Raw genomic sequence first — 24,138 nt, forward strand, 5'->3', positions numbered from 1 at the left:
CACAGTGCCTCTTGGACGTAGTCTCTGACTCACACCAGACCCAAAAACGTGGTGCTTGGTGTGTACGACAGCACAAGGTACCAGGCGCTGATGCTCTGGGTGTGGGAACTGCACTACAAGCAGTATGGACACTCGCAGGAAGGGCACTCAAGCTCTTGCCTTGGTCCTCTGTGATTAGTTCGCCTCAACATGCCCAGGTACGACAGGCTACCTTATCCTGGGGGAATTTCAGGAACGCAAGGTGTTTGCTTCTGACTAGTGGTCTTTCTGGGCTTCTCTTACAACACCTGTCTACAGCTCTGGAGATAAGGCCCAGGAACAACTCTGGTTTAGTCCACTTGTTCATGCATCTATGACAAGTCATGCTGACTTGCTCTCACTCTGGCTTCCGCCCGATTTCTGACCTGCCCTGGACTCTTACCCTGTCTCAGGTCAGACTCTTGGTAAACAAGAGCTCCTCTTAGAAAGGACTGAGGAAAAAAACCCAATTTATAACATGGTGGTTTTTTCCATAAATACTCTGATTTTCAGATATCGTACTGCCTTGTACGCTGTTACTCTACTTAATAGCTTGCATCCAATGTTCTAGCCTGAAAACTGTATTCAAAATGATGAACTGGAAATACACCTGCACACACAGCACTGTAATCTGATGTTTTCTATACAAGGGGGGTCTCATCCACCTAACATGTTGTGCTCTATCAACAATATCTGTTGATAGAGCCCTACCAACCTCCTCCCCACTCCACACACGCTACTTTTCATTTCTCTGAAATGGTTACCTGCCTGCTCACCACTTTTGACTACTGGAGAGATGTAATCTAGCAAATACCCAGGTAAAGCACCACTTTTGCTCTGCGGATCTTAGCAACCTAAATTGCCATTTGTGACTTTATCTTTCATGTCACTGATAGTAAAGAAGATCTGTAACATGAACGCTAAAAAAAATTCATATGGCAACCCTATTCAAATGCCAGTACAGTTCCTTTCTTTGCCTTCAACTTGCTGGGATAGCAGATCATACCTGGTGGATTTGCCATGCTACATTTCTTGACCTTGATGCATACGAGGTAAGCGTGGGCAGTAAGCATCAGAAGGACATTTTCCTGTATTTACTTACTCTCATGAACAACTTCTTGAGAAAATAATTTTACTCACTCTTACTAGGTGGCAAAAAAAGTCCATTAATATAACAAGGTTTGCTATGATGGAAGGCACAACTGATCCTCACGCAGCCTAAAGGTTGTCTTTCCCAGAAACAGGAGATGTTGCTATACTTTTACTGCAGGAGAAAACAGTTTTCAGATATTGCAAGTACAACAATAAAAACAGACTAAATGGTGACATGGACAGGGGGATCGAGTGCACCCTCAGCCAATTGTTCGATGACACCAAGCCGTGTGGCACGGTTAACACGCTGGAGGGAAGGGACGCCATCTAGAGGGAGCTGGACAGGCTGGAGAGGTGGGCCCGTGCAAACCTCATGAAGTTCAACCAGGCCAAGTGCAAGGTCCTGCAGCTGGGTCACAGCCATCCCAAGCACAGATCCAGGCTGGGTGGAGAATGGTTGAAGAGCAGCCCTGAGGAGAAGGACTTGGGGGTGCTGGTGGACAAGAAGCTCAATATGAGCCAGCAATGTGAGCTCGCAGCCCAGAAAGCCAACTGCATCCTGGGCGGCATCAAAAGAAAAGTGTCCAGCAGGTTGAAGGAGGTAATTCTCCCCCTCTGCTCCACTCTGCTGAGGCCCCATCTGGAGTACTGCATCCAACTTTGGAGTCCTCAGTACAGGAAGGACAAGGACCTGTTGGAACAGGTCCAGCGGAGGGCCACCGAAATGATAAGGAGGCTGGAGCACCTCTGCTGTGAGGACAGGCTGAGAGAGTTGGGGGCGTTCAGCCTGGAGAAGAGAAGGCTTTGGGGAGACCTTATAGCAGCCTTCCAGTACCTGAAGGGGCTCCAGGAGAGATGGGGAGGGATTCTTTATGAGGGAGTGTAGCAATGGGATGAGGGGTAACAATTTTAAACTGAAAGAGGGGAAATTTAGATTAGATATTTGGAAGAAATTCCTTACTCTGAGGGCAGTGAGACACCGGCCCAGGTTGCCCAGAGAAGCTGTGGCTGCCCCATCCCTGGAGGTGTTCAAAGCCAGGTTGGACGGGGCTTGGAGCAGCCTGGGCTGGTGGGAGGTGTCCCTGCCCATGGCAGGGGGGTTGGAACTGGATGATCTTTAAGGTCCCTTCCAACCCAAACCATTCTATGATCCTATGATTAATACATGGTGTACTGCTGTGAACACAGCCAAGAGGTTTCTTCACAGTGACAGAATCTGCACCTGGAACTCCCCTGAGGAAAATGACCTTGTGGGTTAGTTACACTAGATTCCCATGCCCTAGTGGTTGCCTTAAATGAGAATTGCCTCTTTTAAAACTTTTCGGTTTTAATTAATGGGGGAGATGATTCAGTAGTCCAGGTATAACAGTACGGCAACAAATATAAACTTGGGTTTATATAGAATCATAGAATCATAGAATCATAGAATTGTTGAGGTTGGAAGGGACCTTTAAGATCATCGAGTCCAACCTTTAGCCTACCCTGACAAGAGCCACTTCTAAACCATGTCCCTCAGTGCCCCATCTACCCTTTTTTTAAACACCTCCAGAGATGGTGAATCCACCACCTCCCTGGGCAGCCTATTCCAATGTTTAATAACCCTTTCAGTGAAAAAATGTCTCCTAATATCTAATCTAAACCTCCCCTGACGTAACTTGAACCCGTTTCCCCTCGTCCTATCACTTGTCACCAGGGAGAAGAGGTCAGCCCCCATCTCTCTACAACCTCCTTTCAGGTAGTTGTAGAGGGTGATAAGGTCTCCCCTCGGCCTCCTCTTTTCCAGGCTAAACAACCCCAGCTCCCTCAGTCGTTCTTCATAAGGTTTGTCCTCCAGGCCCCTCACCAACCTGGATATGAAAGACATCCCAGCTGAGAGCTGTAAATGCCATTTTGCAGGTTATTTCTTAATGAGTTTTGGAGTAATGTTTTAGAGGAAAACAAAGTCACACTTGAAAATATTTGAATAGTTGAAGGCAAGTTTCACCCAGTTCCAGACATTATCAGATGGGTCGAGGAGCAGCATCTGAAAAACACGCTGCTTTTGGACCATAGTCAGTATGACTGGGCCATCCTCTGAGACATGGTGGGGTCTGGAGCCAAAGCCCATTGCCCAGGCATTAATACCTAAATCCCTAGTGCTGAGATGGAGGCAATAACAAAGAGCCCTACACTCACCCCTGGATCTTCACCAGGTGGAATATAAATATTTCTTTGAAGAATAGGGCTTTGTTTTAGATAACTGATTTTGCAGAACGTCAGGTAGTCACTGTGAGCAGAAATTACAAACATGGTCTATTTATTCAGAATCAATATAATGTCAGATGAATAAGAAAGTGATGAGTGATCTTTATGCACGGTTTTTAACATGTGTGTTCCTTAAGTACCTGAGCCCAGTTCATGGGAGAAATTTTCCATAGTTTAGATGACCATTAGCTCTTCTCACCACTTCCAAAAATCAGATATTTGATCTACAGATGCTGCCATAACCAGGCAGCATGACATACCAACTTCTAACTTTACATAATAAACCTCCCTTTCAATAAGGATATATCAAGAACATCAAGGATACAAATCACTCTAAAATCTACAGCACTTAGCTTTGCGTGGGGGGGATAAAAATGGAAATAGTGGTCATTCCCAGCTGCAGCCATTTTCAGCTCTTGTGCCTCACCTCTTGCTTCCAACCTCCACTCTCTTAATACCAACAGAACATACATTAAAATGTTAAAGCTATCAACATTGAAGCAAATTGTATTCTTATCCAGTAGTTTTCTTTCAAAAAGTACACCTTCAGAACCTTAGCTCTGCTTCTTTTTTCAAACAAAACTCCAACTGGCAGTGAAATACTCTCAAACGAAGGAGCGTTTGTTGCCAGTGAGGCTCACCCTTGCCACTGTATTTGGCTCACCTCCCGGGACAGCCTCAACTCAGCTCCTGGGATGCCTATGGAAGGCTCCTGGCCTGGCTCCACATGGCTCCTAGGCCACACTCCATTCAGCTCCTTGGACCAACTCAACTTGCCCCCATGTGCCGCCTCGCCTTGCCTTTTGGAGCTCGCTCAGCTTGGCTCCTTGCACCTACCTACCTTGACTGCTGGTGGCAGCTCAGCTCGGATCCTGAACAGCGCAGCTTGACTTTTCGGGATGCCTCCACTCAGTGCCTTGGACCGACACAGCTCAGCTCCAGGGGCTGGCTGCCCTCAGCATGCTCAGCATCTCAGCATGACTCTTGAGCTGACTCTGCTCAGCCCTCGCCAGAGACTTGCCTGGTCTTCTGACACAAAGTCAGATGGACTCTTGTGGCCAGCTCTGCCCAACTCCTTGGCCAGCTCATCTTGACTCCTGGGACGGCTCATGGAGGCTCCTACATTGCCTCCGCAGGGTTCCTAGGGCCGGCTCAGCTCCTGGCGCTATCTCCGCATCCTTCCTTGTCCCCGCTGAGCTCGACTCTTTGGTCCAGCTGTGCTCTGCTCTGCTCCTAGACCTGCATCAGCGTCACTCCTGTGATGGACTTGCCTGGCCGTTTGTGGCCAGCGCAGCTTGATATTTGGGCTCTGTTTGGCTCCGTTCCCGTGACCGCCTCACCTCGGCTCCTGGGATGTTGCCATAAGGCTCCTGGCTTGGCTCTGCATGGCTCCTAGGCCACACTCCACTCAGCTCCTTGGACCAACTCAACTTGACCCCATGTGCCGCCTCAGTTCAGCTTTGCAACCAGCTCAGATTGGCTCCTTGGACTAAAACACCATGACAACTGGTGGAAGCTCAGCTCCCATCCTGAGGACAGCAAAGCTTGACTTTTGGGGACGCCTCCACGTGGTTCCTGGGACCGACACAGCTCTGCTCCAGGGGCTTGCTGCGCTCAGCATGCTCGGTATCTCGGCCCATCTCCTGAGCTGACTCCACTCGGCCCTCGTCGCAGCCTTGCCTGGTCTTATGGCACAAAGTCAGATGGGCTCCTGCGGCCAGCTCTGCCCAACTCCTTGGCTACCTTGTGGAGGCTCCTACCTTGGCTCCGCATATTTCCGAGGGCCAGCTCAGCTCCTTGCGCTATCTCAGCCTCATTCCTTGTGGCAGCTGTGCTCTGCTCCTTGGCCCAGCTCTGCTTTGTTCCTGGGCCTGCGTCACCTTCTCTCCTGCGACAGACTCGCCTGGCAGTTTGTGGCCAGCGCAGCTTGATCTCTGGTCTGTATTCGGCTCAGCTCCTGGGACTGTCTTTACTCGGCTTCTGGGAAACCTCTGTATGGCTTCTGGTCTGGCTCTTCATGGCTCCTAGGCCACACTCCACTCAGCTCCTTGGACCAACTCAACTTGCCTTGATGTGCCGCATTGGCTTTCCTTTTGGAACCGGCTTGGCCTGCCTTTTGGAATCAGCTCGGCTTGACTCCTTGGACCAACCTACCTTGAGTCCTGGTGCCAGGTCAGCTCTGATCCTGAGGCCAGTGAAGCTCCACTTTTGGGGACACCTCCACTCGGTTCCTGGGATTGACACAGCTCAGCTCCGGGGGCTGGCTGTGCTCAGCATGTGTGGCATCTCAGCCTATCTCCTGAGATGTCTCACCGGGGCGTTTTTGGCTCAGCTTCTTGGACTAATTCACTTTAGTTTCTAGTTCTAGCTCAGCTCAGCTTTTAGGCAGCTTTGTTCAGCTCTTTGGATCATCTCCCAACTTAAAGCAGTGAATACAAATCATAATACCTGAACATCAAATTGTTATATTCTAATAGCTAGTGAATGTGTAAATTCATTTGCATCCATAAACTGTCTTGGTACATTCAGTGCAACTAAAGAAACCCCCCGAAGTCACATTTCTACTTGGTCACAAATTCAGACTTACAGACACGGAACACAGTAGTGCAAGAGTAAATGATCAGATATTTTTTTTTATGCTATGTATGTTTCAATAATATGAAGTCTGTACTCTGTTTGTTTTCTTTACTAATCAACCACCAAAACTTGAAGGTAACTTTATCCAATCTGTTTATCCCTAGTATTACAGAGAGGTACCAGATAGAGCACTTGAGTTTATGAGAAAGAACAGTGATGGTCTAGACACTTCAAAGTGCAAGTTTACAGAAGTGCATTAAATCAGTCCTCTAATAAAGAAAGCAAAAATGTCAGCAGCATAGTCTTTAGAACAGTGTTGCTTCATGGAAGCCCAAGCACCGTGTTCAGATATCTACCATACTTCGCCATGAAAGTGCCAAAATACTGTGTTACGTGTGCTACATTTACTAAACAACAGTAGAAATGTCACCTGAAAACAGTTCCTAGGATTTTGTGTGACTTAGGAGTCCAGGGACCTCCTAAAGAAGGTCTTACTTGACAGAATTTTCTTTAAGATAATCTTGAAGATGCTACAATATTTTAGGAAATATTTATTACATTTGAAAACTTGCTGAGACTCCATATACTCATTGATCTATATCTCCATGCTACTCTTCAGGAATCAGACACGCCATCATGGATATAGTTTACAAACAATTCATACATCATCCAAAGTGTCCCATGAGCAGAGGCAATTCAAAGGCTGCTGTGGAACTGATGTACAAACAGAAAAGTTCCTGCATCCTGCCACTGCTAGACAACCACCAGGCTCGCAATTACAGCCATGCACCTCCTGTAGATGAGCAAGTAGAAGGAAATGACCACACAATGGTTTCTTCATCCATCTACCTTGAAGAACATACTACAAGGTGAGTAACGGATTTTGAAGGCCTCTCCACCATTACAGCATACATTCATCATTCCCAAACTTTAACCACTCTACCAGTTGTTTCTGCAATATTTCCGGCTAAAGGAATAGAAAGCTCACCCGCCTGGTTAAATTTCAGTGTTAGCACAGCAGTGCTGGTCTGTCCTTATCCCCAGGTACAGGTGTTTATTTGATCGCTGATGCTCATAACATCTATCCTCTCATTTTACAGCAGCATTACAATACGTGGGGAGGGTGTCATCCAACCAGAAATGGAGAATGCATTGACAAGGCAGCACAAAGCAGACATTTAAATTAACCCCCAAAGCACTCCCCAACCAAGTGGGAAAGGTTGGTTTTGAGGTAAGGCAGCAGGAAAGCCCGCAGCCCCGAGGTCTTTTGGGCTACGCAAGCATTTCCCAAAGAGCTTTAGAATAAGCCACAGTTTTTCCTCCTGCCTCTTTGGGTGTGGAACTCTAGACATATGGACATTTTGGAGCCTGGCGCGGCGCCAAGTGGGAAATGGTGCTTTTGAGGCTGAAGGCGCCAGGAAAGCCTGTAGGCCCAGGTTCTCTGGGGTCACGCAAGCGGTTCCCAAAGAGCTTTAGAACAAGCCAAAATTTTCCCTGCTGGCTGTTTGGGCGTGGGACCAATCTCCAGACATATGGGAATTTTGGCGTCTAGCGCGGTGCCAAGTGGGAAAGGGTGGTTTTGAGGCTGAAGGCGCCAGGAAAGCCTGCAGCCCCCAGGTCTGTGGGGCCATGCAAGCAGTTCCCAAAGGGAAGGGAAGGGAAAAGGACGGGAAAGCCCGCAGCCCCACTGTCTGTGCGTGTTTCGTGAAAACGGGCCAAGCGGTTTTGGCAGAAAATAAGCCGCCCCTTTCGTTCTTACACTCCTCACCGGTGTGGGTGCCTAGGTGTGGCTAGGGTTTGTATTTTTCGCCAGTTTAGTATTTAGTCCACATTGTCCTCCCTTTGTCTACAGTCACTCAAGGTCGACGTACTCAACACTGATAAGAAAGATCACATGTGTTCTTGTAGTGAGGGATATCAGGTGGAAATCCTTCTCGCGGAGTGATCAAGTGAGTTAACATTTTCATCATAATCCAAAGTCTAACATGCAAAACAATTGTCTAAGCGAAGGACAATACAGTGAGTATTAATAAAACAACAACAGAGTGAAGCATGTTGTTATAAAGTCCTGTAACTGTCGGTGACCATCCAAAAAGAGTATCTCCCATCCATGTCCTCCGCCTCTCTTGACTCTTTCCAACGCTTGGTGTATTTCTTCAACCTGATGATGGACGGTAATCAAAGTTGTCTGTCTATTTTCTTGGGCCTCTTTCAAAAGTCACTTCAATTCATTGTGTTTTAGCAGCTTCTTCACCAGGGAGAGATTCATTCCGATAGGGGTAGGCAACAAATCTCGAATCAATGTATAATTAGATTGTAGCAATTGAAAAGACGTAACAAGAGGTTAATAATTGAAGTTGCATCCCATAACTTTGTGTTAGTAAAGTTCAAAAACAAAGATTTGAGTGATTACTATGTCATCTCTGAATAAAAGACTACAGGGAGACCTCATGCTAACGCACCCTTTCCCAGTATATACAAGCACAGTCTCTGGGGTTTCATCGGGATGTTTCTCAAAGCGACAAACATTCTGGTTGGTGTCAAGACAAAGGTCTTGTGCTTTGAGAGTATTACTCTCACAAATGAATCCTTGCTGATCTCGTGAAACGCATGCATCAACATCAATAGTTTGCCATTTAGTCTCATTTTGTCGTGCCCAACCTCTGTGCTGTGTTGGATAGAGTATAGCTCCTTGGTGATTCAACCCCAGTGCGATGATTCGGTATATGGTGTATACTGAGGCATTGTGTATCGTTAAGACAAAAGCTGTGGCCTTGCTCTCAGTGGGATCGTAGGTGAAATTAACCAGATACCACCTGGACTGAAATTTTCTCTCAAACTCAATTGCATTATCCCATATTACTTTTCGAATTTCGGGGGGCAAGGTGCCTTCTTCACCTTCCCTTATGATTGCAGCTGTCATAGATTGCATCCACAGTTGGGCTCGGATACAACCAAGAGCCAAGGAAACATTGGTTTGGGTTGTACCAAGTGCATCTGTGATCAGCTGATGGTCTTTTTCACCCGTTTCTTCCCACTGAGGCAATATATTCGATAAAAGCCGTTGGTGGTTTCCCAATGCTGATAGAGAGGACTGTAGGGGATGTCTTAATTTGTCCAGATCAGTAGTGGTTGTGACTAGTTTATTGGCAAGTATCTCAGCATCTATACTATTCAAGACTCCCAGGCCTGTTCCTAAGATACCAGTCACATCCCTCTTCCGTCCGTGTGAAGTGGCCAGAGTTCGTTTGCATAACCATGCTGACCATTCTGCATAAGATGTACTCAGAAATGGTAAGTAGGCGGGTTTGATCGCAGAGATTTTAATCTGCATTGACAATTCTGCTCGTTTGAGGGAATATGTGGGATTAAACAGTATCTGTTGTTGACCTGTGTGTTTAATAACATAAGGGCCAATGTTGAAAATGTAAGGAGTTAGTCTAATGGAGGGCTTAGAAGAGAGAGAGGTGGTTTTTTTTCTCTTGGAAGAGAGAGCGCCTTTGAGAGTTTGTGGGGGTGTAGGTTGTGGATTTATTTCAGCAAGTTCAGGTGTATTTGAGTCAATCATAAATTCAAATAACAATTCTGTGCCCTTGTAGACCCAAATACAGTACACTACTGTAGTTTTGATGAAAGTGAAATTGTGCCAGCAATCTGAATTTGGCTCCATAATTTTGTAACAATCAGTGTTGTATTTGTCCGGTTTGGTAGAGTCTACATAGATGGTTTTAATTACAGTTGGGCAGTGGTGAGTAGACCCGTTGAGAAATCGGCAACCAATGGTTATTCTTGTGGAATAATTACTAAATTGGCCAAGAATACAAAAATACAGCATTGTTCACACATTAAGGAAAGTCATAAAATCAAGAGGCTTCTGAGGTAGAATACAGCCGCAGCTAGCACACGAAGAATGCAACATCTGTGATTCCCTGTACAAGGTTGTTTGCGAAACTACACGAGGGATGGAACGGAACACGCTTGTTCCGTGGCCTTCCCTTGTGACGAATAGCAGATATGGGGACGAGATGGTACTACGGAACTGATAAGCGGCCTACACGCTACCCGAGCCAACATTTCGTCAAATGTTGATGAAATGCTGTCCTTTTGTGCGAACTTTGCTCACCACAATGTACCAAAACACACCTCCATCCCGGAGGCTATCCGCCCCCGAGGTGTGAACACTCCTCCTTGAGTACATTAATCATAATAAAAGTACATATGACTAAAGTCACTCAAACTCCACTTTGAAGATAAAAAAATAATATAAAAATAGCCCAAGAGAGAGGGGATGTCAGGGAAGACACCATCGCGAAGAATTCCACTGCTGTTTTCTGGGATCAGTCGACGGGCTGAGCCTTTCTTCCCCCCCATAGGGACGCCTTTGGGTAAGACTTCGATTACACCGAGCGCTTTCTCGGGGACTTAGAAATTTCTCTAGAGAATCTCTACTCTACATTTATAGCCAGGCTGTATCGTTTATAATTTTGTCGCGCGTTTGTATACTTAGCAATATCTTTATTTGCACGTGCTTTGCAGACAGTGTATTTATCACCGGCAATCCTAAAGAACCTGTATATCTGTTCTTTAAATAAACTGCACTGTTTCAGTAGCTAGTCGTTTCGCTTTCTCACTGAACGCGACCAAAACTTGAGAGAGGCCGTGCTAGTTCATAAGCACGACTAGACTGAAGGTGCAGCCCACTACTAGTGTATCCAAATCGTAATAGTTTAGCACATACTAAACGCGATTGGGCTGATAGTGCTGAATTGGGTATCACTCAGAATTTAAACCCAGCCGCACCTAGCCTCCCACCTCGGTGAGGAGTGTTAGAACGCAAGGGGGTTTATCTTCTGCCAAAACCGCTTGGCCCCGTTTCACGCAACAGAATTTGGTGTAGTCGGCAGGATTGCCATGGATAAACTGCTGCAAAAATATGATTGTGCCCCTTCCCAGGCTGGGAAGGAGTGGGCCCAAAAATTTTGGAAGGATGAAGAGAAAGTGGTGGAACGTATTGAAGAGTGTCGGGCTTCACAGAAGCTCAGAGCGGGGAAAGGCAGGGGTGTGATTTGTGCTGTGTTAGGCGCCTGTTTATCTTGTGCACAACCAGAAGCTAGAGAAACCCCTGCTCCTAATCTGATTTCAGCTGTAGAATATGCAACCCTGAAATCAGAGAATGAGGTGCTGAAGTCATCATTAGCCTTGCAAAAGGAGACAGGAGAAAAATTAAGAACTCAAGTCGATAAGCTTGTGAGTGAGAATGAATGTTTAGGAAACCGGAATGCTCAACTTGGGAGTGAAAATCGCCAACTTAAAATGTTATTGGAAAGGGTGACTGGGCTCTTACATAAAATGCAGCCCTCGACCCAGGTCCAACAGATTCGTAAGTTAATGTGTTATCCAAATTCCGGAACCCAGACCGGAGATTTTTTTGTCTAATAGTGAGGATAACGAAGAAGATGAGGAGGAAAGGACTTTTACTTTGAAATCCCAAGTTTTTCCTTTACGTCCTCTGGTTAAAACTGAAACTGCGGTTCATGACGATGATGAAATTCACACCACTGTGCGTACCGTTCCATGGACACCAACCGAGTTAACAAAAATAAGGGAGAAATATTCGAGGCGACCAGAAGAGTCAGCGGTTGAGTACGTGTGGCGAGTTTCTTCTGAAGGGGGAGACAGAATTATGCTGAGTGAGCAAGAAGCAGGAGACTCTTGGGGACCAGGAGTGTTTTTAACCACTATGCCTGGGGATCATAACTATTCCCTAAGCGCTCGAGCAGCCTTTTGGGCAGGTGGTATGGATCCGCGAGAGAGGAGGGAGCCGTTAGAGATTAGAGCTACAGGCTACTCTGATCTGTTTGCGGCTGTACGGAAAGCACCTTGTCTGCAAGCCATGTATGACAGAGAGGAATTTCGGAAATCCCCAATGTCAGCCCCTATCGACCCATATCGATTAGCCCCTCTCATCCGTGGTCTTCCCGATTGCCTGAAACCGTTCCTTGTTCGCACTCAAGATCGTATACGGGGTTCTCGGGGTGCTCATGGGCGGGGCCGTCGTCACTACATGCCCACCTGGAATGAATATGTACAGGAAATAGATCAATGTGGGCGCCGAATGGGCTGGGCCAGCCTAACTAGTGAGAAATCCTCCGAACACCCCCGAAAGGTTCGCCAAGTCCGAACTCACACTCAAAACCCTAAATCGGAGGGAAGGTTTAAGCCTGATAAGGACAGGAATGAGTTGTGGCGTAGAGCCCTACAATTAGGGGTGCCCCGACAATTCTTGCACGGTGTCCCTATGGGAGATCTCCGTACGCTAGTCCAATCTCTAACTAGAAAGAATAATGCGTCTGGGGAGAAAAGTCTAACCAGAGAATCCCCAAGTCGTGAGAAAATTGTGCCTTCTGCACCAGAGCGTAACTTGATTGATTTGACAGAGTCCCAGTCAAAAAACTCCTATCCCCGGGGAGGGCAGTGAGCCACCCTGTCCGGCAGGTACTAGCAAGCCAATGGCTCTCTCATAAAGACTCTGAACCCGTTATTGTGATTCCTGTTGGACCCCGGAAGATATTGGTAAATTTTATTATCGATACCGGAGCCCAAATGTCTGCAATCACTAATGAAACGGCACAACTTCTAGGTATAAATCCCACTCGACGCAGAGTCAACTTCACAGGAATTGATGGTGTGGTAAAAACATGCCCCACTGCAAAAATTAACCTCTGGTCGCCGGGAGAGCAGCGAATGACTAGCTGCCTCACGTACTAACCTCCTAGGATTTGACGTACTGCGTGGGCGAATGTGGAAATTCCCAGATGGAACTGTGTGGAGTTTTGCAGGACGCAAAAAAGGATTAGACACAGTTAAATTGGGCCTATTACAAACATCTATACCTTTGCCTCCCTCTAAAATTATTAAAGTCCGACAGTACCCACTGCCTGCAGCTGCACTTGCAGGAGCAGACGGGGTGGTATCAGATTTAGAAAAAAGAGACATCGTTAAGAGGACTCACTCGCCTTATAATTCACCGGTGTGGCCGGGAAAGAAACCAAAAGGGCAATGGCGTTTTACAGTAGATTACCGAAAATTAAACGCCAACACTGCACCCCTGACCGCTGCGGTTCCGAATATCGTGGAAATTGTGACTATGATAAAAGGAGCTGCCCATCCTTGGATGGCTGCCTTAGATGTTAAAGACATGTTTTTTATGATCCCCCTCCTTGAGCAGGACAAAGCGCGGTTTGCATTCACGTGGAAAGGAGTCCAATATACCTTTAACCGACTTCCACAAGGATACAAACATTCCCCCACCATTGCTCATAATGCTTTAGCTAAATTGCTGTCAGAGATTCCTGTTTCACAGGGATGTACGGTATACCAAGATATTGACGACATCTTAATAGGGGGGGAGAGCCAAGAAAGTGTACAAGACATGATGCAAAACATCCGAAAAACATTATCAGATTTGGGATTGGAAATTCCAGACTCAAAGTGTCAGGGACCCGCACAGGAAGTTAAATTCCTGGGGGTCTGGTGGATTAAGGGAGCTGCTTCTGTCCCTCAGGATACCCTGAAAAAATAGAACATGGACAGAATCCTTCCAGCACGAAGGAGTTACAGCAAGTTCTCGGAACTTTAAGTTATTGGCGTAAACACATCCCTGGCTTTTCCATCATTGCTCGCCCCCTTTATTGTTTGCTCAAAAAAGGTAAATCCTGGGAGTGGACTGAACAACATATAATGCACTAGAATTGCTAATAAAAGAGCAAAGGTTATTCCAACAACTTGGCCCCATACATCCAACTGACCCTGTCTATGTAGAATGGGGGGGTTCAGCGAACATGGTTCTCATTGTAACTTATGGCAAAAGGGACCAGCAGGACCGGAGAGACCATTAGAATTTAGCTCCCACTCCTTCAATGATACTGAGAGCAGATATTCAGACCTTGAGAAGGGTTTACTGTCCCTGGTGCGAGCATTGCAACGAGCAGAGCAGATAAGGAGAGAACAGAGCGTGATTGTTCGGGGCCCTTTTTGTCTCCTAGATGTGGTCCATAAAGGGACAGCACCACCAGCCGGCATTGCCCAGAAACCCACAGTTTGAAAGTGGTATGCTTATTTAGAAGGCATTAATGATATCATGCCAATCTCTGAAGGTAGTATCAAAGTATCCAAGCTCCAGAAGGATATAGATGGTGCCCTATTGTTCCAATCCCCACCAAACAGACCATCTCCAATCCAAGAAGCACCTCCTCTGAAAGAAGGCAGTGATCTTACAGGAGTGTGGTTTACTGATGCGTCATCTCACCGTGAGAACAATAAGTGGAAATACAAGGCCGTAGCACTGGAAGTAGTAATGGGGGAAAGAGCAATTGAAACAGGAGAAGGTAACGCACAAGTAGGGGAACTCAGAGCCGTCCTACTAGCTGCACAACATGGGGCTACTTACATTTACACTGATTCATATGCTGTTTTTAAAGGAGCCACTGAATGGATAGGACACTGGGCAGCCAATGATTGGCAGGTGAATAGAGTCCCAATCTGGAAGACAGATAGCTGGAAGCAACTGTTGGAAATAGGAGGACAGAGAACATTGCACATTGCTTGGGTAAAAGGCCATGATCGTTCAAACTCGATCACTGCTCAGTTCAACCAACAGGTAGATAGCCTCACGCGGCTGCAGCAAATTGACATTGTAGATGATGGTCGGGAATGGGAACGCTTACTCGAATGGTTACATGTTAAACGTGGCCGCACAGGCCGTGCTGACCTGTATCAGGAAGGTCTAGCCTGAGGGTGGCCTGTATCAGTTAAGCTGTGCGAACAAATAGTAACTGTCTGTTCACAATGTCGCCTACGACTCAGCAAAGATCATCCGAGTAAGGCGCCTCCCTTACACATGCGGGACAAGAAAGCGTTGTGGCATTCATAGCAGCTTGATTATATTGGGCCCTTGAGATCATCAGGTGAGAAAAGATATGTCCTAGTTGGAGTGGAGATTATCTCCAGCCTCACTATGGCCACCAGCTTCAAATCAGCTACTGGGGACAACACAGTGAAAGGCCTAAAAGTGTGGTTCAGCACACTTCCCCTTCCTGAGGAAATCCAGAGTGATAACGGTTCACACTTTACCGCTACAGTGGTACAAGATTGGGCCAAAGAAGAAGGGATTTGATGGGTATTTCATACTCCCTATTATCCTCAGGCTAATGGCATTGTTGAACGCACCAAGGGATTGGTTAAGCGTTTTGCAAAAACTCATGAACCTGGTTGGCATTTGCGATTGGATGATGCCATCTATCAACTAAATAACAGATGGAGTGGAGATGGCTCTCCTAAAATGAAAGCTTTCTGTGTATCTGCCGATATCATCACTCCAAAAGTTCCCAATGAACCACGAAAATACCTAGGACAATTTCACCCTGGACTACCTGTGCTAGTGAAAAAGCCTCAAATTGGCACATTACCAATGGTGCTATCTACTCCCAAAAACCCCCAAGCATGGGAAGCCAAAGACTGCTCAGGGAAGATACACCGGATCAGCACCCGGTGGATCGCGCCTTCTTTTTAACCCCGTCGGTCGAATAAGACCGAGCAGATTTTTCTTTTCCTTTGTGTCTTACAGGAACCTTGGATGAACTGTACGTGGACAGACTCATTGGCCTACTCTAACCTCGAGTGTCTCCAGGGAATCCTGACATTGATCCTGGCAATAATAATATTTTTATTATGTATGGCCATCTGGAGGCCTAAATTCTAAAATGACAATTTGGCAGATGGAATTGATGCTATTCAGTTTTACTTTTTTACTCCCTGTTGTTTGTACTCAAAGAGATCCAGAATGGCCGTGGTCTCAAGCTTATGTAAAACACAATGTGATGGCAGGAACAGGAAAAGGAAAATTGAGCCTGGCCGCTGTAGTCCTACATGAAAATGAGGTGTTTTCAAGACATGAGATAGATCAAAAAATAGATATAGTCGAACCTGACCCAACTCCACAGACTAGTCTGGTTCCACTGCCACTATCTGAAACCTCCAACAATGACACCTTATTGAGCGGACTTAAGAATCTGCCCCTTGATGATGAGCTTTGGGATAATGCACTGTCACGATACACTGCAAGCACTGAGACATTAGAAAACATAAGGGATTTAAATCTCTTCACTCTGGTTATAGAAGGAAGTGAAGTATATTCCAGAGATAAATGGAGTTGGAAAGACTCACTCCAAATGGCTAAGCTTGAAGCCGCCCCAGGAAAGAAAATACAAATTGGCTGCCAAGTAATCAATGGGTCTGCTCACCATAGACCAACTGTAATTGAGACCATCCATGTAGACTCTACTAAACCGGACAAATACAACACTGATTGTTACAAAATTATAGAGCCAAACTCAGATTGCTGGCACAACTTCACCTTTATCAAACCTATCGTAGTATATTGTATTTGGGGCTACTGGGGCACGGAATTGTTATTTGAATTTATGATTGACTCAAATACATCTGAACCTTTTGAAATGAACCCAAAACCTACACCCCCACAAACTTTGAAGGGTGTAGCTCCTCAGCCCTCCATTAGTCTAACTCCTTACACCTTTAACATTGGCCCTTATGCCATTAAACACACAGGTCAACAACAAATACTGTTTAACCCAACATATTCCCTCAAACGAGTAGAATTGTCAATGCAGATTAATATCTCTGCGATCAAACCCACCTGCTCACCATTCCTGAGTACATCTTATGCAGGATGGTCAGCATGGTTAGGCCGACGAACTGTTGCCACTTCACAACGACTGAAGACAGATGTGACTGGTATCTTAGGAACAGGCCTGGGAGTCTTAAATAGTATAGATGCTGAGATACTTGCAAACAAACTAGTCACAACTACTAGTGATCTAGACAAATTAAAACATCCTCTACAGTCCTCTCTATCAGCATTGGGAAATCACCAATGGCTTTTATCGAATATATTGCCTCAGTGGGAGGAAAGAGGTGAAAAAGACCATCAGCTGATCACAAATGCACTTGGTACAACCCAAAACAATGTTTCCTTGGCCCTTAGTTGTATCCAAGCCCAACTGTGGATGCAATCTATGACAGCCGCAATCATAAGGGAAGGTGAAGAAGGCACCTTGCCCCCCGAAATTCGAAAAGTAATATGGGATAATGCAATTGAGTTTGAGAGAATTTCAGTCCAGGTGGTATCTGGTTAATTTCACCTACGATCCCACTGAGAGCAAAGCCACAGCTTTTGTCTTAACGATACACAATGCCTCAGTATACACCATATACCGAATCATCGCACTGGGGTTGAATCACCAAGGAGCTATACTCTATCCAACACAGCACAGAGGTTGGGCACGACAAAATGAGACTAAATGGCAAACTATTGATGTTGAAGCATGCGTTTCACGAGATCAACAAAGATTCATTTGTGAGAGTAATACTCTCAAGGCACAAGACCTTTGTCTTGACACCAACCAGAATGTTTGTCGCTTTGAGAAACATCCCGATGAAACCCCAGAGACTGTGCTTGTATATATTGGGAAAGGGTGCGTTAGCATGAGGTCTCCCTGTACTCTCGTATTCGTAGATGACATAGCAGTAGATATAAGTAATGACTCAAATCTTTTTGTTGGTAACTTTACTAACATCATTGGACGTGACTTCAATTATTCAGCTCCTGTTATGTCTTTTCAATTGCTACAATCTAATTACACATTGATTCGAGATTTGCTGCCTACCCCCATCGGAATGAATCTCTCACTAGTGAAGAAGTTGCTACAATACGATGAATTGAAGCGATTGTTGAAAGAGGCCCAAGAAAATGGAAAAGACCTCTGATTACTGTCCATCATGATGTTGAAGAAATACACCATGTACTGGAAAGGGTCAAGAGAGATGGGGACATGAATGGTGGGACACACTCTTTGGATGGTCACCAACAGCTACAGGACTTTTTAACAAGATGCTCCATCCTGTTGTCGTTCTACTAGTGCTCACTGTATTGTGCTTTGCTTTGACAATTGTTTTGTATATTAGACTTTGGATTATGATGAAAAGCTTAACTCGCTTAATCACCCCACAAGAAGTATTTGCACTTGATATCCCTCGCCACAATAGGACATGTGATATTCCCCATCCGTATTGAGTATCGTGGAGCTTGAGTGACTGTAGTCACGGGGTGGATTATGTGGAATAATTACTAAATTGGCCAAGAATACAAAAATACAGCATTGTTCACACATTAAGGAAAGTCATAAAATCAAGGGGCTTCTGAGGTAGAATACAGCTGCAGCTAGCACACGAAGAATGCATAGCTGTGATTCCCTGTACAAGGTTGTTTGCGAATACAACGAAACTTAGAAATTTCTCTAGAGAATCTCTACCCTACATCTATAGCCAGGCTGTATCGTTTATAATTTTTATACTGGGGACGACACAGTGAAAGGCCTAAAAGGGTGGCTCAGCACACTTCCCCTTCCTGAGGAAATCCAGAGTGATAACGTTTCACAGTTTACCGCTTCGGTGGTACAAGATTGGGCCAAAGAAGAAGGGATTCGATGGGTATTTCATACTCCCTATTATCCTCAGGCTAATGGCATTGTTGAACGCACCAAGGGATTGGTTAAGCGTTTTGCAAAAACTCATGAACCTGGTTGGCATTTGCGATTGGATGATGCCATCTATCAACTAGATAACAAATGGCGTGGAGACGGCTGTCCTAAAATGAAAGCTTTCTGTGTACCTGCCAATATTATCTCTCCAAAGGCTCCCAATGAACCGGGAAAATACCCCGGAAGATTTCACCCTGGACTACCTGTGCTAGTGAAAAAGCCTCAAATTGGGACGGTGCCAATGGTGCTAGCTACTCCCAAAAATCCCTATGCATGGGAAGCCAAGGACTGTTCAGGGAAGATACACCGGATCAGCACCCGGTGGATTGCGCCTTCTTTTAACGCCGTCAGCCGAATAAGACCGAGCAGATTTTCTTTTCCTTTGTGTCTTACAGGAACCTTGGATGAGCTGTACAGATGGATTGGCCTACGCTAACTTTGAGTGTCTCCAGGGAATCCTGACTTTGATCCTGGCAATAATACTACTTTTATTATGTATGGCTACCTGGAGGCCCAAATTCTAAAATGACGAATTGGCAGATGGAATTGATGCTATTCAGTTTTACCTTTTTATTCCCTGTTGTTTGTAGTCAGAGAGACCCAGAGTGGCCGTGGTCTCAAGCCTTTTTCATCTATGAATACAAGACTACAGGGAGACCTCATGCTAACGCACCCTTTCCCAATATATACAAGCACAGTCTCTGGGGTTTCATCAGGATGTGTCTCAAAGTGACAAACATTCTGGTTGGTGTCAAGACAAAGGTCTTGTGCCTTGAGAGTATTACTCTCACAAATGAATCCTTGTTGGTCTCCTGAAACGCATGCATCAACATCAACTGTTTGCCATTTAGTCTCATTTTGTCATGCCCAACCTCTGTGCTGTGTTGGATAGAGTATAGCTCCTTGGTGATTCAACCCCAGAGCGATGATTCGGTATATGGTGTATACTGAGGCATTGCATATCGTTAAGACAAAAGCTGTGGCTTTGCTCTCAGTGGGATCGTAGGTGAAATTAACCAGATACCACCTGGACTGAAATTTTCTCTCAAACTCAATTGCATTATCCCATATTACTTTTCGAATTTCGGGGGGCAAGGTGCCTTCACCTTCGCTTATGATTTATGAGTTTTTGCAAAACGCTTAACCAATCCGTTGGTGCGTTCAACAATGCCATTAGCCTGAGGATAATAGGGAGTATGAAATACCCATCGAATCCCTTCTTCTTTGGCCCAATCTTGTACCACCCAAGTGGTAAAGTGTGAACAGTTATCACTCTGGATTTCCTCAGGAAAGGGAAGTGTGCTGAGCCACCCTTTTAGACCTTTCACTGTATTGTCCCCGGTAGCTGATTTGAACTGGACCAAGTAGAAAGCACTGGACCAAGTAGTCAAGCTGAGCCGGCTCCAATAGGCAAGCCAAGGCGGCCCATGGAAGCAATTTGAGTTGGTCCAAGGAGCTGAGTGGAGTGTGGCCTAGGAGCCATGCGGAGCCAGGCCAGGAGCCTTATGGCAACATCCCAGGAGCCGAGGTGAGGCGGTCACGGGAACGGAGCCAAACAGAGCCCAAATATCAAGCTGCGCTGGCCACAAACGGCCAGGCAAGTCCATCACAGGAGTGACGCTGATGCAGGTCTAGGAGCAGAGCACAGCTGGACCAAAGAGTCGAGCTCAGCGGGGACAAGGAAGGATGCGGAGATAACGCCAGGAGCTGATCTGGCCCTAGGAACCCTGCGGAGGCAATGTAGGAGCCTCCATGAGCCGTCCCAGGAGTCAAGATGAGCTGGCCAAGGAGTTGGGCAGAGCTGGCCACAAGAGTCCATCTGACTTTGTGTCAAAAGACCAGGCAAGTCTCTGGCGAGGGCTGAGCGGAGACAGCTCAGTAGTCTCGCCGAGATGCTGAGCATGCTGAGCGCAGCCAGCCCCTGGAGCTGAGCTGTGTCGTTTCCAAGAACTGAGTGGAGGCGTCCCCAAAAATCGAGCTTTGCTGTTCAGGATCCGAGCTGAGCTGCCACCAGCAGTCAAGGTATGTTGGTGCAAGGAGCCGAGCTGAGCGGGCTCCAAAAGGCAAGGTGAGGCGGCACATGGGGGCAAGTTGAGTTGGTCCAAGGAGCTGAAGGGAGTGTGGCCTAGGAGCCATGCGGAACCAGGCCGGGAGCCTGCCGGAGGCATCGAGGAGCTGCGTTGAGGCTGTCCCGGGAGGTGAGCCAAATACAGCGGCAAGGTTGAGCCTCACTGGCAACAAACGCCGAGGCGAGTCCATCACAGGAGCCAAGCTGATGCAGGCCCAAGAGCAAAGCAGAGCTGTACCAAGGAGCCGTGTCGAGCCGGCACACGGAACGAGGCTGAGATAGCGCCACCCTTTCCCACTTGGCGCCGCGCCAGGCACAAAAATGGCCATATGTCTGGAGATTGGTCCCACGCCCAAAGAGCCAGCAGGGAAAACTATGCCTTGTTCTAAAGCTCTTTGGAAACCGCTTGCGTAGCCCCACAGACCTGGGGGCTGCAGGCATTCCTGCTGCCTTCAGCCTCAAAACCACCCTTTCCCATTTGGCACCACGCCAGGCACAAAAATGGCCATAAGTCTGGAGATTGGTCCCACGCCCAAAGAGCCAGCAGGGAAAACTATGCCTTGTTCTAAAGCACTTTGAGAACTGCTTGCGTAGCCCCACAGACCTGGGGGCTGCAGGCTTTCCTGCTGCATTCAGCCTCAGAACCACCCTTTCCCTCTTGGCACCGCGCCAGGCACTAAAATGGCCATATATCTGGAGACTGGTTCCACGCCCAAAGATGTCGTAGGTCTCTGGGCAATGCAAGCGTCTTAGCAGAGATGTAGCCGGGGTCATGAGACCAATTCTGAGAGACACTGGGAACAAGCCCTAGAATTCCCTCCTGGCACTTTCCATGTTGGAGACACAGCAAGATGATTTTTTGATTGTTTTGCACCTATCTCTTTGAAGAATGTAGCCAAGGAGATAACTAGGTGACTTGAAGCAGATCCTATGGAGTCTAAGAACAGTCCCCATTTTTCCCTGCTGGCACTTTCCATGTGGGAGATATGTCAAGATGTGTGTTGGTTTTGAGGGCAACTCCCTGGAGAGAATGTTAGCAAAGACTTAACCAGGAGAGTAGAAAGCAGTATTCAAAGATAGGCAGAGCAAGTCCTATATTTCCCTCCTGACACTTTCCATTTAGGACATATAGCGGGATGATTATTGGTTTTGAGGAAATCTCCCTGGAGACTGTAGGCAGGAAATTTTCTGGCACATTGAATGCCATTCTTGGAGCACTGCGATGAATTCCGGCAATTCTCTCCTGGCACTTTACATGTTGGAGATAGCGCCAGATTTTTGTGTATATAGGGCACAGCGCTCTGCAGGGTGAGAGACACTGAGAACAAGATCGACAATTCCCTCTTGGCACTTTCCTTGTAGGAGATACCGCAAGACGTTTCTGTATATTGGGCACTGCGCTCTGCAGGGTGTTAGCAGAGACTTTCCCGGGACAGTGAAACCCTATGTCAGAGACACTGAGAAGAAGCCCCAATGTTCCCTCCAGGCACTTTCAGTGTGGGTGCCTTCTCCACATGGTTCCTGGTTTCACTGCAGCTCTGAAGAGAATGTTAGCAAAGAGGTAACCGGGACAGTGAAAACAGTACTCAAAGACAGGGAGAGCAAGCTCTACATTACTCCCTTGGCACTTTGGATGTGGGACATACAGCGAGATGTTTGCTGCTTTTGCGTTTGGCTGTTGGGAGATTTACAGCACAAAGATATCTAGTTGATTTGAAGCAGTTCCGAGAAAGTCTAAGCATAATCCTCACTTTTCCCTCCTGGCACTTTCCATGTGGGAGATATAGCAGGATGTATATTGGTTTTGAGGACAACTCAATGGACAGTGTAGGGAGAAAAGTTCCTGGCTCCTTGAATGCCGTTCCTGGAGACACTGCGATCAATGTGGGAGATATGTGAAGATGTGTGTTGCTTTTGAGGACGGCTCTCTGGAGAGTCTTAGCAAAGAGGTCACAGGGATAATCAGAGCAATTCTCAGAGACACTGAGACCAAGCTCCACAATTCCCTCCTGGCACTTTCCCTGTAGGAGATACCGCAAGACGTTTCTGTAGATTGGGCACTGCGCTCTGCAGGGTGTTAGCAGAGACTTTCCCGGGACAGTGAAACCCTATGTCAGAGACACTGAGAAGAAGCCCCAATGTTCCCTCCAGGCACTTTCAGTGTGGGTGCCTTCTCCACGTGGTTCCTGCTTTCACTGCAGCTCTGAAGAGAATGTTAGCAAGGAGGTAACCGGGACAGTGAAAACAGTACTCAAAGACAGGGAGAGCAAGCTCTCTCTTGGCACTTTGGATGTGGGACATACAGCGAGATGTTTGGTGATTTTACATTTGGCTGTTGGGAGATTTACAGCATAAAGGTATCTAGTTGATTAGAAGCAGTTCTGAGAAAGTCTAAGCATAATCCTCACTTTTCCCTCCTGGCATTTTCCATGTGGGAGATATAGCAGGATGGATATTGATTTTAAGGAACTGTCCCCGGACAGTGTGGGCAGAAAAGTTCCTGGCTCCTTGAATGCCGTTCCTGGAGACACTGCGATCAATGTGGGAGATATGTCAAGATGTGTGTTTGTTTTGAGGACGGCTCTCTGGAGAGTCTTAGCAAAGAGGTCACAGGGATAATCAGAGCAATTCTCAGAGACACTGAGAACAAGCTCGACAGTTCCTCCTGGGAACTTCCCTGTAGGAGATACCGCAAGAAGTTTCTGTATATTGGGCACTCCGCTCTGCAGAGTGTTAGCAGAGACTTTCCCGGGACAGTGAAACCCTATGTCAGAGACACTGAGAAGAAGCCCCAATGTTCCCTCCAGGCACTTTCAGTGTGGGTGCCTTCTCCACGTGGTTCCTGGTTTCACTGCAGCTCTGAAGAGAATGTTAGCAAAGAGGTAATCAGGACGGTGAAAACAGTACTCAAAGACAAGGAGAGCAAGCTCTACATTACTCTCTTGGCACTTTGGATGTGGGACATACAGCGAGATGTTTGCTGCTTTTGCGTTTGGCTGTTGGGAGATTTACAGCACAAACATATCTAGTTGATTTGAAGCCGTTCTGAGAAAGTCTAAGCATAATCCCCACTTTTCCCTCCTGGCACTTTCCATGTGGGAGATATAGCAGGATGTATATTGGTTTTGAGGACAACTCAATGGACAGTGTAGGGAGAAAAGGTCCTGGCTCATTGAATGCCGTTCCTGGAGACACTGCGATCAATGTGGGAGATATGTCAAGATGTGTGTTGCTTTTGAGGACGTCTCTCTGGAGAGTCTTAGCAAAGAGGTCACATGGATAACCAGAGCAATTCTCAGAGACACTGAGACCAAGCTCGACAGTTCCTCCTGGCACTTTCCCTGTAGGAGATACCGCAAGACGTTTCTGTAGATTGGGCACAGCGCTCTGCAGGGTGTTAGCAGAGACTTTCCCGGGACAGTGAAACCCGACATCAGAGACACTGAGAAGAAGCCCCAATGTCCCCTCCAGGCACTTTCAGTGTGGGTGCCTTCTCCACGTGGTTCCTGGTTTAACTGCAGC

Source organism: Chroicocephalus ridibundus, unplaced genomic scaffold, assembly GCF_963924245.1.
Source record: "Chroicocephalus ridibundus unplaced genomic scaffold, bChrRid1.1 SCAFFOLD_26, whole genome shotgun sequence".
Lineage (NCBI taxonomy): Eukaryota > Metazoa > Chordata > Aves > Charadriiformes > Laridae > Chroicocephalus > Chroicocephalus ridibundus.